The 17,356-nt window shown below is 41.1% G+C and overlaps 1 long non-coding RNA gene across 2 annotated transcripts in view; it reads right to left on the reverse strand.

Annotated features, from left to right (window-relative positions):
- LOC134759442 (uncharacterized) overlaps nucleotides 1-17,356 on the reverse strand; it is a 223,481-nt gene that overhangs the window by 47,707 nt on the left and 158,418 nt on the right. Inside the window, exon 3 of one of the 2 annotated variants that reach the window (XR_010135641.1) lies at nucleotides 12,419-13,924. The exons of the other annotated variant lie outside the window; for it this stretch is intronic. This is a non-coding gene — a long non-coding RNA (uncharacterized LOC134759442). Of the gene's footprint in view, nucleotides 1-12,418; nucleotides 13,925-17,356 lie in introns of those variants that run through there. 2 annotated transcript variants of the gene reach the window in all.

Genomic DNA, 17,356 nt, shown 5'->3' on the forward strand with positions numbered 1-17,356 from the left:
ACCATAGACCCCCAGTAAGTGGAAGCTAGTGTAATAATATTATTACACTGTTTTCCTCAAAATGACCCTGCGAGGTGATTATTTCACATCAGCTCATGCTCAGGCCCTGTTATTTCTGCATTTATGTGGACAGAGAATCCAGGAAGAATAAGCAGTGGTAGACATATGAACACTTCTCACTTGGAAGGACCATCCTGTCTAGGGTGAAGACCTTTTTTGACTGTCCATGATTCTGTTTTTTTCTCTTCTCTTCAATACATATGCTGCCATCATTCTTCTAGACTAGCCAACTAGTTCACAGAGCTTCTTCCCTTCCGTCTTGCCCTGTAATTCGAGAGCTCATCCTATGGCCTGACTTGAGATGTAAGGCTGCCAAGACTCTTTCTTTCTCTTTGGAGTCATGGAGCACCTATTTCCACTCACCCACCCATCCATTCATTTGTTCATTCTTTTAAATAAAATAAGATAGGGTTCCTGGGTTCAAAGAACTTGCAGTCTAGGGGCAGGTGTGGTGGCTCACACCTGTAATTCCAGCACTTTGGGAGGCCGAGGCAGGCGGATCACTTGAGGCCAGGCATTCAAGACCAGCCTGGCCAACATGGCAAAGCCTCCTCTCTACTATTAACAAAAATACAGAAATTAGCCAGGCATGGTGGCACATGCCTGTAATCCCAGCTACTTGGGAGGCTGAGGCATGAGAATCACTTGAACCTAGGAAGCAGAGGCTGCAGTGAGCTGAGATTGCACCACTGCACTCCAGCCTGGGCGACAGAGCCAGACTCTGTCAAAAAAAATTGTGGGTGCAATAAGATCTGAGCACACATGACCCTGACAGAGCAGCATAGCAGAGGAAGCATAAGGGGAGCCGCTGTCCAAAGGTTTTGGAGGGAGAAGTCACTGCTGCCCCAAGTGACGAGAAAAGCCTCCTGGAATGTATGATGGGGAGGACTCTGACAGGTGGTGATGGCGAGGGGAACATTCCAGAGCATGGAGAAAGGCGCAAAGATATGCAGGAAGAAGCTGTGAATGAAGACAGCGAGGAGTCCAGTTCGCCTGGAGCGCAGTGTGTGGCAGAAAGAGCACTGCGTGTGGGGTGTGGAGACTGGGTTTCCGTTCCGCCACCTTCCCAATAAAAAACAAAACAGTGCCAGACTGGCACTGAACAGATGACGTAGCCTTTCTAAGTCTCAGCTTCCTCGCCTGAGAAGTGAGGTCTTCTACTCACACAGCTGTTGTGACAGTTAAATGAGACCAATGAGTGTACTGTGGCTAGATCATTTTTGAAATATTAACAGATGCCCACCTCCCTTCTCCATCTGCCCTCCACAATTTCCACTTTTCTCTTCCTACTCCCGGCCTGTTCTCCTGGCCACAGGACAAGAATGTGGCAGAGCACAAAGGAGAGAAAAAAGGAAGTCTCTCTCTCTCTCTGTTTCAAAACCCCAGCCTTAGGGGAATGGCAGCCTTAGGGGAATGCCTGCCAGCCTTAGGGGAATGGCAAGGACTCCGGAATTATCTAAATTGTTGAGAGCTTGGTGAATATTAGGATTCTCCAGATTGTCACCTGGATTGACCCCAGGAAAGATGGGGCAAGGGTGGGGGTATTGAGGCAGTGGTCCTCGACAGCAGGGCCCGCACAGCCTCCTTGACAGGTGAGCTCTAAAACTCACCTTCTCTAAAGGACATGTGCCTGGACCCCCACCCCCGGAGGCCACACAGCTTTAGAAAGGAAATGGCTCTGCAGTGAGCCTTGGCAAACAAGGCCATAGACAGCCTCACTGAGAATCCCACACTCTACCCTAGCCAGAAAACCACAGAATCATTCCCCTCCTCCAAAGGGTGGCACCGGAAGTGGCCAAGTGAGCTGGAGGATCCATGCCTGAGGGCCCACAGATGACTCGGCAAAGACAGACGCATGGAGAACCAGGCACATCCCAGACTCCACACCAGCTTGACATTGTTGAATCCTGGAATCTTCCATTGCAACCCTTGAGAAAAAGGATTCAGACTGAACAAATAATCAAATTTCTGCGACTTCCAAGAAATAGGAACTCTAAGTAGAAATGAAGTTGTTAATAGGAAAAAATACTCAAGGAAACATCTTTCTTGCACGTCAGACTCGTGAACCGAGATGTATATCCACTATGGTACTTTAAAAAGTTAAAACTTAACATTTAAAAACTTAACATTGACGTGCAATATTAAGAACTAAAATCAAAACAAAGCTGGAAAGCTAGGGGCAGATGGGGTGTGCACTGCCCTGGAATAGCATCCTACGAGGGCTCTCAAATGGAGCCTGGCTGTTAGGATTCTTTAATTCCCTATTCTCAGCCTCAGAACAGTAAAACTGCGGCACAGCTGTTCTGCCTGTAAAGGGCAGCTATGTAGGGCAGTTTTCCCAGAAGCTTTCTGTGCTCCCAAATCAGCTCCATAAAAAAGTAAGTGTTCTAAATATCAGGCACGTCAATACTGACAACCACAGCAAATTCAATGCCAAATGTTTTTATCATTGCGGCAGATGGTAGCCTGTTTGTGAAACGGCACTTCACAGAGCAAGGGTGCCCTGCCACCCTTGAAATAGCAGGGACCACTTATCATCCTTAAAATCAGAGGAAGCATCAAGTTCTCAGAAAACCTTCGGGGCAACTTAACTGTTTCTTAGCAGCAGCTGCCTGGGTGAAGACCTCCTTCCATATCTGGTGCTATCTTCCCTTCCTTAGCTGAGCATTGTTCGTTGATTCAATTAATTAATATTTATTGAACACACTCTCTGGGCTGAACACCATGATGGGAGCTGATGATATAGCCAGGAACTTAAATAATTATTCCAGGAACTTAAATAACTATTATAATATATTAGTAACAATAAACCTATAAGGTAAGAAATTATGCGTCTCCTCATTTTACAGATAAAGGAATTGAGATTTAATAGAAGGTCAGACCAGCTCGGATGGGCAGACCAGAGTTCAGATTATGCTGGATCTAAAGTGCATTCTCCTAACCACCACATTCCAGGGTCCAGTGAGGAGGACGAGCAGGTTGGGGTTCTGAGACAGATTGAGGGAAACTATGATTAGGTACCAAGTGAGAAGTTGAGAGGGCCCTTATCTGACACAGAGGGGCAAGGCCGCTTCCTAGAAGAAGCCACATTGAACAGAAGGATCATCAAACTAAGTGTGTGAGTCGGAGGATTTGTTCTGGGTCTCGGGTCATGGAAGTTAGTCTACTCTCTTTATGAAATCTACACTCAGTGCCTATGTTTTTCTCATATTTTTCTTCTGTGGAGCAAGAACCGTTGCTTTTTATTGAGGGTGGATTTTTTTTTAATACCTGTCTTCTTACCCTGAAAATATAAAGATAGAACATTCTTGTCCACTGACTGTGGATACTGCCTAAGGGGTGAGGCGGTGGGTGGGGCCAACATGGTCAGGGCCAGCGGTCGTGCAGGCAGCACTGTGGCCCCTCTCCAGCCCCCAGTTAGTGCTATAACCTCTGGCCCTAGAACAAGACTCCGAGCAGGCATCTGCAGCCTCTGAAAGTGTCATGAGATGTGTCTGTGCGAGGCCACCCTGCCTCACCATGGCCAGCATGTGACCTCACTAACAGCTGGTGGGGACTGGAGCCACGGTGAAGGAGGGAGCGTGCTGGAGAAGGCAGTGCAAGGCAGCAAATGACCATCCTGGCTGATTTGCCTCCAACAAGAAAGAAAAGGAGAACCTCTGTTTAGAAGTAAAAATAGACACGGAGAACCAACTCACTCTCCTATTCTCAGCTCTTGAAAGTGCCCAGAAGCTCCTTTCAGCACTACTACTGCTACCTACTGTCTTGTCTTCTGTAATTAAATCTGGTTTTCCCACAGGCATTACGATTAAAGATAACTAAGAACAGTTATTTAATTATGCTTTCAACATTGTTTAGTTACAATGTCTCAATATGTTCCAGAAATTACTATATGTGTTTATTTTTAAAGTCTATTTATAAAGTATAGTTTTAAATATACAGTACCTCTGCTATTTTGAAGGCAATATATTGTACAATATCATTTTCTCTTTTTGATTGCAAATATGTAGTATTTCACCTAACAGGGACTGAATGCATTTGGAAAGAAGATAGTTTGGGGATCTCTCTATTTGTGATGTTTCTTCAGAAAGTATTAGAAATGAAAGTATCGTATCTAGTCTTAAATCAAATTTTAGTAACACATCAATTAAGGAGAGAATTACATGCATGTGTAAAGGCAGTTGTGATTTTCCATCAGTCTGTTTTTTGGGGTATATTCGAACTGTAATTCAGTCATATGCACCAAACTTGTAGATGTTTTTTTCTCTGTAGCTACTGATGAAAGGAGTCCCTCTTGTACTCTGGAAGCTCACAGAGTTGTTTAATACTCAGGGAGAAATGGGGCCACCCTCTGGGCTCTTGCGGCTTGCTTATGATGTTTTAAAGAGCCCTGTCTGGAACAAAACAGGCAACATTTGTGTAATTGTAAACAGATCCTTAGATCCTTTATAGCTGAGATAATCTGTACAAGGAAAGAGGCTCTCTTTATTCTTTTAATGGAATCAGGACCTTATTCACTTACTCCCTAACTGTCCGTTGGGGCTGTGGAGTGTGCATCCGTGTGTCCTGCTGAGCAAATGCTCATAAAGCAATACCCCACGCATTAGAAAAACCTTTGCTACCCAGAGGCAGGGCACAGGGAGCGCAGAACTGAAATCTGTTATTGATGTCTGTACACGTGGGTTAGATAGAGCACCCTGAGGGATGCCCAGGTGTGGGAGAGAGGACTTTGAAGTGGGCTTTGGGAAGGCAGGTTCCTGACCTTCTGCCATTTACAAATTTCATGGGCTTAGTCTAGTCCCATAACTTTTCAGGAGCAGGTTTCCTAGTCTATAAAACACATTGGAGCAGGGTTTTTATACCGAGGTGAGTGTAGTGTCAAGTTTGGTGACTATGAACACAGACCTGGATCCAGCTTGTGTAAGCTCAAGTCTGGCAGTGTTATTTCACAGCTTTGTGACCTTCAGCAAATCACTTAGCCCAGCACTGCAGTTTTGGTTGAATAGGTTTAAAGCCTATCCCATAGATTGTTGTGAGGACTAAATGAGTTAATATTTAGAGCCTGACATCCAATAAATGCTACATAAAGAAGCGTTCCCATTGGTGGGAGTGTGCATTAGTTCAACCACTGTGGAAGACAATGTGGCAATTCCTCAAAGACCTGGAGGCAGAAATACCATTTGACCCAGCAATCCCATTACTGGATATGTACCCAAAGGAATATAAATTATTCTTTTATGAAGCTTATTCATTATGCATGTGTATGTTCATTGCAGCATTATTCACAATAGCAAAGACATGGAATCAACCTAAATGTCCATCAGTGGTAGCCTGGATAAAGAAAATGTGGTACTTATACACTGTGGAGTACCATGCAGGCATAAAAAGGAATGAGATCATGTCCTTTGCAGGCACATGGATGAAGCTGAGGCCACTATCCTCAGCAAACTAACGCAGGAATAGAAAACCAGATGTCACATGTTCTCATTTATAAGTGAGAGCTGAATGATGAGAACACATGGACACATGGTGGGGAACAACACCCACTGGGGCTTGTCAGAGGGTGGACTCTGGGGAGGAGGGAGAGCATCAAAAAGAATAGCTAATGGATGCTGGGCTTAATACCTAGGTGATGGGATGATTTGTGCTGCAAACCACCATGGCACACATTTACCTATGTAACGAACTGGCACATCCTCCACATGTACCTCTGAACTTAAAATAAAAAATAATAAAAAAAGAGAAGTGTTGGCCAGGCGCGGTGGCTCACGCCTGTAATCCCAGCACTTTGGGAGGCCAAGGCGGGCAGATCACGAGGTCAGGAGATGGAGACCATCCTGGCTAACACAGTGAAACCCCATCTCTACTAAAGATACAAAAAATTAGCCGGGCATGGTGGCACTGGCCTGTAGTCCCAGCTACTCGGGAGGCTGAGGCAGGAGAATGGCGTGAACCCGGGAGGCGGAGCTTGTAGCAAGCTGATATGGCGCCACTGCACTCCAGCCTGGGCGACAGACCGAGACTCCGTCTCGAAAAAAAAAAAAAAAAAAAAAAAGAGAAGTGTTCCCTATCGTCACTACTTTTGCACTTTCTGAAACCCAGTTCTGCAAAGACATAATTGGAATATCATTTTAAAGTGTGTTGATTATTAAAAATAACAAGCAAAGATATGCTACATGTCAGCATGCAACACACTGACAACTTTTCAATTTGTGCTACTTGTTTAACTTTGCTTTGTCTAGACATGGGACAAAGTTTCTTCTGCCACATTTTCTTGCAAATGTATTAATATTGATTAAGAGTGCTGGTGTTTCTTACAATTCAGGCCTACACATGTATCCCCAGTGCAGAATTGTACAGGACAATACACTACACTATTGTAGAACAGATGTGAGAGCCTTAATTAAATGGCAAGAAAACCAGACAGGCTTAGGTGCTTTAATATCTGATGTTGGGAGAGTTGAGCAATAAAAAGTGGGCCACTAGCATGTCACATACCACATACACATATGTATGTCATATAATAGAGTTTTTATGCCCTTCATAAGTTTTGTACTTCTTATATGACTTTTGCATTTGTCATAAAGAATATGTTAGATATGGTTAGTGATTTGACATGAAAACACCCTGCTTTTTTTTTTTTTTTTTTTTTTTTTTTTTTTTGAGATGCAGTCTCACTCTGTCACCAGGCTGGAGTGCAGTGGCATGATCTTGGCTCACTGCAACCTCTGCCTCCCAGCTTCAAGCGATTCTCCTGCCTCAGCCTCCTGAGTAGCTGGGACTACAGGCACATGCCACCACGCCTGGCTAATTTTTGTATTTTTAGTAGAGATGGGATTTTACCGTGTTGGCCAGGATGGTCTCAATCTCCTGACCTCGTGATTCCCCCACCTCGGCCTCCCAAAGTGCTGAGATTACAGGCGTGAGCCACTGTGCCCAGCCTGCTTTTCTTCTTACAAGCCTCTTGGTTGGTCTAATTAGAAAGAATTCTGAGCTTATAAAGGGGACTGCTAAAATATCAGCAACAAGCTATCATTCACGACTACTTCATGTGAATCAATTTCCCCAGTACTATGAAACCAAAATGAGTTAAAAAACTAGCTGGATGCTGAGGCTTATATAAGAATGCTACCATCATTCTCAATATCATTCTTTTTTTGTGGTTATTAAAATGGCCTTATTTTTTCATTGATTGACTTAATAATAAATGAGTATTTTGAAAATATAATTACACTGACAAAACAGAGCTTTTGTGTAGTCTGTAACTGGGTGACTGACCTACCTGTTTTACCCGGGACTGTCCCAATTCTTGCCTTAAAGTCCTTAATTCTAAAACCCCTCTGCTGTTCTGGTCAAACTGGGATGTCCAGTCACCCTATTTATGTATTAGAGCGCTGCGTAAGATTTAGTTTGAAAAAAGGATTTTGCGGCTAACATTGTCTTAAAAGCACTGAGATAGATGGTCTGTGTGGCAAGCAAATAATTTGTTGTTCAAACCAGGACAGCCTGGAAGGTGAAGGGGCATGAACCAGGTGAGAAGCACGCACGCTATCTCTAAGGTTCCTCCCTATTCTGAAAGGCTAGTACACTCTGATTGCAAGGTAAGTAAAAACCTTTTAGTAGAAATCATTCTGGATATTTCACGCCATTTTATGCTACAGGATCACTGATCTGAGCATAAATTCACATTTTTAATTTGATAGTAAATATAAAAGATATACAAGATGAGTCAGAAAAGAATACTTGCAAATACCTGGTTAGACCTGGGAACTGGTTGGTTAAAAAGATGAATCCCTAATGTCAAATGACTTTCTTGTGATTCACTTCATTTCTCGTGGAAGCTAAATGAAAAGGAAAATGTTAATTGATGGTTGTAGTAAGTCAGGCTCCAGTTGACTAAGGTTTTCTTTTGTCTAAACCCATCTCCAGGGTGAATAAATAGAATTACTCCGTGAAAGAACAAAATTGATGTGGTCTGTTACCTCTGGATCATCTCAAGGAACAATACTTTCAAAGCCTAGCAACTTGCAAACTTCCTGTCTGAGAAGGATTGGTGGTAGGGGGGATGCTTGGGAACATAACACCCCTGCCCCACACACCCCACACCAGCTGCTTAGAAGGCAGGAAGCAGGATCCAGGCCTCCAGGAAATGTGCTTTATGGGATCTTGTCCACACACATTTGGGTCTTCAGCAACCTGTCCTAACCTGCTTTATTTTAGTGACTGTTACTAACTTTTTAAGCTCTGAATCAGCAAACTCTCTCCCCTACTTTTTAAATTTTTTTTCCCTGAGGACACTCAAAGATCATCCAGCCCACTTTAGTTAAAGTAGAAATAGTGGCATGGTGGCTGTGGGTCTGGTGGTGTCACTTCAAAGCAAATGAGATACCCTTGATGATTCTGGCAAGATGTGGTCTCCCACTGTCAGTCTCTCCCCCATATATCATGAAGGTACTTTTTAGGTGGTAAAGGAATGTCCTTGCCCAGTGGTAGTTAGGAGTAAATACTCTACATTTTACATTTTTTCTTTTCATGTTGAATATCAAACGTGGTATAAATGATGAAACCGATCACTGCATTATTCCCAGGACTTTTCCTTAGTGTGTCTCTGCTGTTAGCATTTGCATGGATCTGCATCATCACTCTGATTCATCCTGCTGAATAATCTATCATTTCTGCTCCCTTTTCCCCATCCTCCAATATCCTACTCAGGGCTGTTTCAGGTGATTCTGAGACCCATTGTATCTTCTACACATGAAGCACTTTCCTGAAATTCCTGGAGTATAGTCTTCTGATCAGTGGATTTAAGCAATGTACGTGAAGTTTATATGCGGATTTAAGTCTATGGATTTAAATGATGGAGAGCATCCTTTTTTTTTTAATGGCTAGTAATTGGGCTATTAGTAGGACCATGATGAAAACAGGGAGGGGGCCTGTTTTAAATAGTTGCATGTAAACACACACTAGAACTTTCATGTTACTTAAGGTCACATTGCTGACTGAACAGATCACAGATACTAAAAACCACTTCTGTTTACTGAGTGACCATGTTCTACACAATTTATATTTATTACTCATTTTATCCTCGGAGCCACTCTATGAGGTAGGTATATTTATTGCTCCCACAGAATTTAGGGACCTTATACAAGTTCTCCCAACTGGCCAGTTGTAGAGCTACAACAGTGAACTCCTCTAGTTTGCTTGAGGTTGGAGAGGGCTCTCAAAATATGAAACTCCCAGAGTTAAGACTGGCTAAGTCCTTGGCAAACTGGGATGAGTTGGTCTCTCTCTAGGTAGGACCAGGCTCTGAATCCAGGAAGTCAGGCTTCAGAGGGTACACTGCTAATGATCGTGTTATATTGCCTGTCATGGATGACTTCAACAGTAAGTCACAGTTTGCAATGGGCATGCCTCAACTTTTTCCCGAAGTAAATATTCAAGAGCTTGAATAAGCCATTAATATTAGGGTAGGCTTGGGAGCATCCTCATTGACAGGGCTTCCCTGCTTCCCTTTTTAGTTGTATAAGCCTGAGCATGTAAAGTGTTCTTATGTAAGTCAACTCAAAATTATTATTTCCCCCCTTCAGGTTGTAATTTCTTGAATCCCTTCTCTTGTTTTTCCTACTTGCAAACCCCAATTTCTGAAGCTTAGTGTTTCCAAGCACCACTTTATCCCTATCTAAGGAGAGAGCTTTTATAAAGTTGCTCTGTGCCATAGAACTCTGCTGTATCAGGTGGAGCATTCTGGCTATCTGTGACTTTAATCTTCTGGTTTACATGATTAAGAGTACAGAAAATTTACAGGTTTTCTTTTAAATCCCTAAAAGAGAGGGCCAACAGGCTTTCTTTCTTCTCCAAGAGCAGAAAGAAATTCTGAGCTCTGAATTGGAGCTAATGGTTTTCCCAAGGAGGACTCTCACACAATCTCCTTAAAGACCCAAACTTTACTTGAATATCTCCCATGATGGGGTTCTTGGGAGCCCACAAGGCAACCCTTTACTTGCAGAAAGGAGTAATCATGACAAAGTTCTTCCTTAGATTGTATTGTGCTAAGATTTGCCCGTCTGCAACGTCATCAATTCACTCTCCTACTTTCTGAAGCAAACTTCTTTCAGATATGTGAAGGCTACTTACATGTCCCGCTTTAACTTTTTCTTCTCTAGACTAAAGATCCTAGTTCCTTTACTTATTCCTCTATGTCAGTGGTTTTCACATTTTTTTTTGTTTTAAATTAAATCTAAGGTTGAAATGATAGCACGAAACCTGTGTTTAACTAGTGTAAAATATTTCCTTACTATAAAGTCAATTAAGGATAGTCATGGGACTATACATTAAGAACAAAAACATTGACACAAAGGCTTATAGATAATTACTGCAAATTTGCATCAACATCCAGTTATCGTTTGTATTGAGGAAATCTTGAGATGCAAATAGTATTAGTTTTTTTAAAGCAGCTTCCCTTGCAACCTTAAGATTCTCTTTAGTTAAACTGATATAAACGTTTGAAAGAGGATTACTAGGACATTTTTGTTTGAAAATTTAGCTGCTAATAATACGTATCAACTGCTTGCTTTTCTTATGCTACATACATAAATCATACAGGGAGCTTACAGTATGTGCCAAAGCTGTCTTTAACATGATGTCACCATGACTCAGCATGTCACGGTAGTCTCTTCTTTTTATATAATTGATTATTATACGTAAGGGCATGCACCGCACACACACACCAGAGCCTTATTTGACATGTATTTGAATGTGGCATACGTCTACTCAACGATCTGCACAGAAAGAGCATGCCCAAAACTTTATGTAATAAGCAGATGTACATGCAGGACTGCATTTACATGTGGGTGTTTATAATTCTAAGTTATTTTTATTTTCTTCTTTGCTACTTTCTACATTTTCAGAATGTTTCTTAATAAGCATATTACATATTAACTTTACTCCCAGAAATTATATATTTTTAGTTTTAATTATCAGTATATGCATGTCTTAATACTCTAACGATAAAAAAAATTGTCGCTGGGCGTTGTGGCTCATGCCTGTAATTCCAGCACTTTGGGAGGCTGAGGCAGGCAGATCACTTGAGGTCAGGGGTTCAAGATCAGCCTGGCCAACATAGTGAAACCCCATCTCTACTAAAATACAAAAATTGGCCGGGCATGGTGGCATGTACCCGTAATCCCAGCTACTAGGGAGGCTGAGGCAGGAGACTCACTTGAACCCGAGAGGCAGAGGTTGCAATGAGCTGAGGTTATGCCACTGCACTCCAGCCTGGGCGACAGAGTGAGACTCTGTCTCAAAACAAAAACAAAATTGTCAAACAAGAAATTACAGAGAAAATCACTAGTATCACCAAGAGGCAAGATTATGGGAATGTTTCTTCCTACTGCTTTTCCAGGTTTTCTTATAAAGATATGTGATTTATTTTGATAATCCATTAATCTTTATTTAATGGGATAAAGTTAAAGAATTACTACCAAACATAGACGTTTTAGGCAGGACGCTATTTTTAAAAATACTATTGCAAAACTGCAGTAGTTCTGATGATATTTTCAGATAATTAAAATATACACACAGTGATGTTAGGAGAAGCATTGTTCTGAGAGCTACACAATGATGGTATAACAGGGCAGTGCAAGTTAGTGAAACGAAAGCCTGCAATGGACTGAATTTTGATACCTAATACATTGGAATGTTTACATATATTTTTAAAACATTTAAAATATAGCTTAGAGTAAAATTTAAATTAAGGCATTTGCAGAACTCCAAAATATCACTATGTAACCTAATTTGAAAACCTACAATCTATTAATATAGTATAAAATATCTATTGTGCAGATTTTTTCAACATCTGCAGAACAAATAACCTTAATTGTATTTTATACCTCTTGGCATAATTTTAGGTTATGGAGCATGTTGATTTGCTAGGGCTGCCGTAACAAAGTACCATAGTCTGAGGGGCTTACGCCACAGCAGTTTATTGTCTCAGAATGTTGGAGGTGAGAAGTCGGAGATCAAGGTATCATCAGGGCTGGTTTCATCTGAGGCTGCTCTCCTTGGCTTGTAGATGGTTGTCTTCTTCCTTTGTCTTCATGTTGTTTTCCCTCTGTACATGTGGCTGTGTCTAGACTTCCTCTTCATGTAAGAGCACCAGTCATATTGAATTAGGGCCCATCTTAATGACCTCATTTTAAATTAATTACCTATTTAAGACCCTATTTCCAAATGTGGTCTCATTATGAAGTACGCTGGGTTAGGAGTTTAACATATGAATTTTGGAAGAAGACAATTCAGCTCATAACATGGAGTTTCATAATTTTCTATATCCTTGTTAAAGAAACATCTTTCTTTTATAGAAAGAAATATCTCAATCTTTATTTAGTTATGTATTTATGTGTAGACACATTTATAGAAATAAATGTAAATGTATTTATGTGTCACATATGCTGCACTCATATTAAATTGTTAAATATCTTCAAAGATTTGACATTTTAAGAAAAAAAAACTGTTTTGGGGGGTTCTGGAATGACTTCACCTTTGGCTATTTGCAATTATCACATGGACTTGTGTAAACCATACAGTATCAAGTTAAAAGAAAATAAGATCAATGGTTAGAAAAATCAAAACAGATGCTCATTAGATTCATCGAAGTCAGAATTAACTCCACCTTTCAAATTTTGTGGGAATTGTGTTTAACATCTGCAGAACAAAGCAAATATATTTAATTCACCACAGCCTCTAGTTTATAGTTCAAATTTGGCCTCTCTGATCTATTATATTTGTGCTAAAAAGCTAAGGAAGTAAGTTATAAAAACAGAGAAACTAGAAATATTAATTTTTGTAGTCCAAGATAATCATCCTCCTTAGGTTACATTTTGTGTAACTCAGGGAAGTTTTTGGTTTTAAAGTGGAATACTGTTCATTCTCAACTTACAAATCATCTATGTTCCAAAAATTCATTTGGAAGTCAGTTATTAGGCTCTCTCAAGAAATTTTCCCATAGAAATCATGTTATTTATAATGGTTACACTCCTAGGCCAGCCCATAAAACCCAGTTTAACTCCCACCACACAAAACACGGTATTGATAATATAGTGCTATGAAACCTCCTTACCGAATAAAACACTGCCTTTCTGGAAAAAGAAATAACGCATGAGGATAATATATATTTTAAAATCTATCAGTGTGCTTTTCTTGTTTGTATTTCTCTCTGTTTTGCCAGAGACGTCCATTTATATTAGGGAGGTTTGGGATTATTAACGCAAGAATGCAGAGTCTATATCCAGCGTTTGACAAGTGGAACAGAATTTTTGAGACCACAGCAAGACAATAGTCTTGAAATCTAGAATTTATCTAGAGAGGAAATGTTTTTAAATTTCCTAAACCCCCATGATGTAGCTACATGTCTACATAGAGTTTGACTTTTAAGGTACTATAAGCCAGGGCTGGATAGCGCTCAAGAGCCTCATGGAAGAGGCCGCAGGAAAGTGGGTGAGAGTCTCCCCATTCAGCCCTGATGGGTGTGGAGGGAAGGAGAGACAACTTGGAAAAGCAAGTCTTGAATGTTAACGATCAAGGGTGCATTTAGAGAGATTCAAGGAAAGGTCAAAATAAGAGAAGCTGCTTCATCTCACTGTCCATTTTGAACTCTGGCATGGAGACATTCACATGCAGAGGGAGCTTGCTTCAAGGAGACACAGCCTTGCTGCTCATTGATCAGGCCCACTTAGCAGGGTACAGATCGCAGGCTCGGCAGCCGTCGTCCCTCAGTGGCCTCCAGCGTGACTGTTTCAGGGACTGACCAGACGTTCTGCAATGGGCAGCAGTTAAAACCAACAGGCTAAACACACATCCAAGACTCCTAAAAGGCAAAAGTTACGGTCACTGGACAAATGTGTGCTCTTCATTTCTCTTCATTTCAGTCTACCCCCAGCAGTGTGGGAGGGAGCTCATTTAAAGTATTAGATTAGTTATATGAAATAGAAGGGCTTATTTTCTTTGTAAATCATTGTACACTACCTAAATCAAGAAATCTTTTTATCATTTTAAAAGCACCAACTATGTGCACCTATTAAATGTTTAACCTCAGTTAGTCTTTAAGAGTCCTATGAGATAAGCATTACACCTTTATCACTGAGGAAACTGAAACAATTGTGCCCAAAGTTACATCGTTTCTGAAAGAAAAAGCTGGGATTTGAATCAATATTAGCCATGCTGTGAAACTCAGGCTCTGGGCTGAGCGCAATGGCTCACGCCTGTAATCCTAGCACTTTGGGAGACCAAGGCGGGTGGATCACTTGAGGTCAGGAGTTTGAGACCAGCCTGGCCAACATGGCAAAACCCCATCTCTACTAAAAATACAGAAATTAGCTGGGCATGGTGGCACATGCCTGTAATCCCAGCTACTTGGAGGCTGAGGCAGGAGAATCCCTTGAGCCCGAGAGGTGGAGGTTGCAGTGAGCCAAGATCAGGCCACTGCACTTCGATTATAGTTTGGAGTATCTGGAGCCTATGTCCCCTTTATCTCATTCTTTTCTGGACTGAAGAAACAGGTTGGCCCCAAGCGGCTCTCAGGGCCTGGGGCTGGGAGAGGATGAAGGTAATCCCTAAGGTTGAATGAAGCCTTAGGGGCCAAGGCCTCTGGCCAGTCTAATTTACCAATGATGTTTTTCAGTTTTAGGCTGCTTCGTAGATCCAGTAATTATTTCTTCAGGAATTCACTTATCTACTTATCAGCACCTAACAAGGGCTGCTCTCTTCTGTTATTCCCTACATTCCTGAAATCTTTTTCCTTAATTCCACTTTTTCAATGTGACAGCTTTATAAATGGTATAAAATGACACATCATAATTTGATGCATCTTCCTGGAGATTCAATTTTACTCAATGATAATTGAATCATTTTTCATATTCAAATAAGGCACATATATAATAAGAAGGCAAAAAGCAAACCTGGTGTGAAATGTTAAGGTCTAATACAAGACTGCTAGTGAGAGCTGCTTTGGGCCACACCCCTAGACTTCCAGGGTGGGCGCTTAATTAACTCTGCTGTTTATGGTAGTGTATTTTGTTGGAACACTTACAGAACCAGAGTGCTAAAGTAAGTATTGAGGGACTTTTCTGCTAAGAATAGTAGATAAGCCAGACTTTCCCCCAGAAAAGTAACTAGGGCAGGGATTTACCCCAGGAAACAAAAATATAGAGGGAGGGTGGCAAAAAAAAAATTGAACAACGATTTTAAGAGCTTAGCACTTAGTCACCAAGAATAATTAGCTAAAATAGGAAGCTACCAGATGGCTTAGCCTTGTTATTAAAACCCATCTGTGAGCCACATTATGAATTGGGGAGCTTATTTGATGATGAAGATTTATCCTCATGTCAGCTGCCCTGTTTCAGCTCCAGAATTGCCAGTGAAGACTTTGCTCCTCGGTCCCTCTGGGTAGCAGATGCCATGATTTCTCTCCCTCTACCATCCTCTCAACCTGGTTTGCTTTCGAAAAAGTTTGTAAACTTTGTTTAGCTTCTCTCTACAAACCTTTGTTTGACTTTGTATATACAAAGGAAGAAAGACATTCACCTACCACATACATGATAACTTTTCTTGATTATTTCTGGATGGAAGTGGAAAATGATCTGGGGAAGACAGAGCTGAGGGAAGGGAATAGGTAAAATGGAAGTGCTGGTGATACTACTTTAGCAAGTAGGGGTGGTGGGAGGGTAACAAGAACAAGGTGGCATTGTATGGATTTACTCGCTCTTTCCACTCCATTCCCTTTGGCTTGGCAGCCATTCTGTCACCTCAGGATGGAAATGAATGGTCAATAGATGGTCTCTCAGCTTGGCAGCAATATTGGGACCATTGTGTGAAGTGACACATGGTAGGATTGCTTGTGACTATAAACACGACTGAGTTCTCCTTTAACTCTTATAGGGCCTTGTCTTAGTCTGTTTTCTGCTGTATAACAGAATACCACAGACTGTTGTTTATAAAGAACAGAAGTTAATTTGGCTCACAGTTCTGGAGGCTAGAAGGCCTCAGAGCACAGCACCAGCATCTGGTGGGGGTCCTCCCATGGCTGAAGGCAGGAAACAGATGCAAGTGTGAGGGTAGAACCTACTGTTGTATCAGGAGTTCACTGCCACAGTAACTAATCCATTCCCATGATAATGACCTTAATCTATGTATAAGGGCAAAGCCCTAATGACCTAATCACCTCTTAAAAGTCCAACCTGTCAAGACTGTTGCATTGTGGATTAAAATGTCAACACATGTACTTTTGGGGGGTACATTCAAACAGTAGCAGGCCTGAAACTTGAAAGTGAAGATTAAAATGGTTTCACAGTAGCATGTCTTCCAATATGCATATAATGTCTGTTGCTGATTAACACATGAAAGTCAAAACACCCCAAATTATTCAAGAGACACTTTATTTAATAGCTGTTAATTATTCCCAGAGCTAGGTGTCACACTGGTGTTTAATACATATATGTTTCTGCCTTAAGAGTTCTCCTTTTCTTCCCCTGACACCAAGAATGTCAGAAAATTATGAAACCTGTCACTCCATGGGTTCTATAATGACTAGATAAAATGAAAACACATATAAAGTACTTTGCAGAGTCCCTGGCACATGGTGAGAGCTCAGTGAATCTTATTTTGCACTGGAGTAAATGCTCAATGAACCATAATTATTGTTGTTCTAATTACGTGGTCATTAAAATATTCCTATGTTCATCAAATACCTGGAATTCTTAGATATCACCAAGTGTTGAAATAATGACAAGTATTTTTTTCTAGTCCTTGCAAACTCTCTGCCCCTTTTTATATGACATATGCTTCTAGATGCTTTGGCTACAAATCAGTGTTATATTAAATGTATAACTACTGAATGAACCCAACAATGTGAGAGGTGCAATGTAAAGTCATGTAGTGCTCTATAAATTAATCAAGTCAATTTCTGCAAGATTTCATCTTAAAGGTTTCATAATAGAAAAGAAAGACATGAATTCCAAAGGGGAGAAAAACAAAAGCTCAAAAGTGGCTGTTAATTTATTATTGTCAGTAGAATAAACTTGGAAGTTGTGACTGAGTTGTCAGACAAAGCCATACAGAATATACAGCTGAAATAATAATTTCAGCTGTATGTTATTTTACTACCCATAGGACCTATGGGTAGGACCATGCTGTTTGGTTACTGTAGCCCTGTAGTATAGTTTGCAGTCAGGTAACATGATGCCTCCATCTTTGTTCTTTTTGCTTAGCATTGCCTTGGCTATTGAAGCCCTTTTTTGTTTCC

This window comes from Pongo abelii, chromosome 10 (genome assembly GCF_028885655.2).
Source record: "Pongo abelii isolate AG06213 chromosome 10, NHGRI_mPonAbe1-v2.0_pri, whole genome shotgun sequence".
Taxonomy (NCBI): Eukaryota; Metazoa; Chordata; class Mammalia; order Primates; family Hominidae; genus Pongo; species Pongo abelii.